Source organism: Alosa pseudoharengus, unplaced genomic scaffold (genome assembly GCF_046254945.1).
Source record: "Alosa pseudoharengus isolate Yale_2024_CS ecotype anadromous, Long Island Sound unplaced genomic scaffold, YU_APseudo_1.1 YU_APseudo_1.1_scf_2, whole genome shotgun sequence".
Lineage (NCBI taxonomy): Eukaryota > Metazoa > Chordata > Actinopteri > Clupeiformes > Clupeidae > Alosa > Alosa pseudoharengus.
The window spans coordinates 30,215,677-30,216,164 of NW_027468663.1; positions in this window are offsets into that span (position 1 = coordinate 30,215,677).

The following is a 488-nucleotide window of genomic DNA, read 5'->3' on the forward strand; positions in this document are numbered from 1 at the left end:
TCTGTCATCTGAAAATGAAGTATGCGCGCGCAGCGTTCCTGCGATTTCGACATCAGCATGACTCTGCAAGTTGGCGTTCCGCTGTTGCTGAGCTGAGCTTCATCACCTCGCCACAGAACGAACCGGGCGGGGGCGCCCGAGGCAATAACAAACTGAAAGTAACTAGGTTAAAGGTTTTTTTTTTTTTTTTTTGGCAGGTTCCTCAGGTAAATAGAACTGCAGCTTAGTATTTCACCCAAACAGACGCCCACGCATAGGAAACTGCAGCTGAAACTTTGCTGTCTGCCTGAGGCAAGTAAGCAAACACGAAACTGACAGTCAGTATAAAATATGCTGGGAGGGATAATAATAGTAGCCTCTGGTTGTTAATGATAAGGTTAATGGTGTAGGCCTATACTTTTTCTGTTAGGTCTAAAAATAAATTTGGTTAGGTCAGTGTATTCAAATAGGCTTGACGCATTGGATGGAAAGGCAGTCTGAATATAATT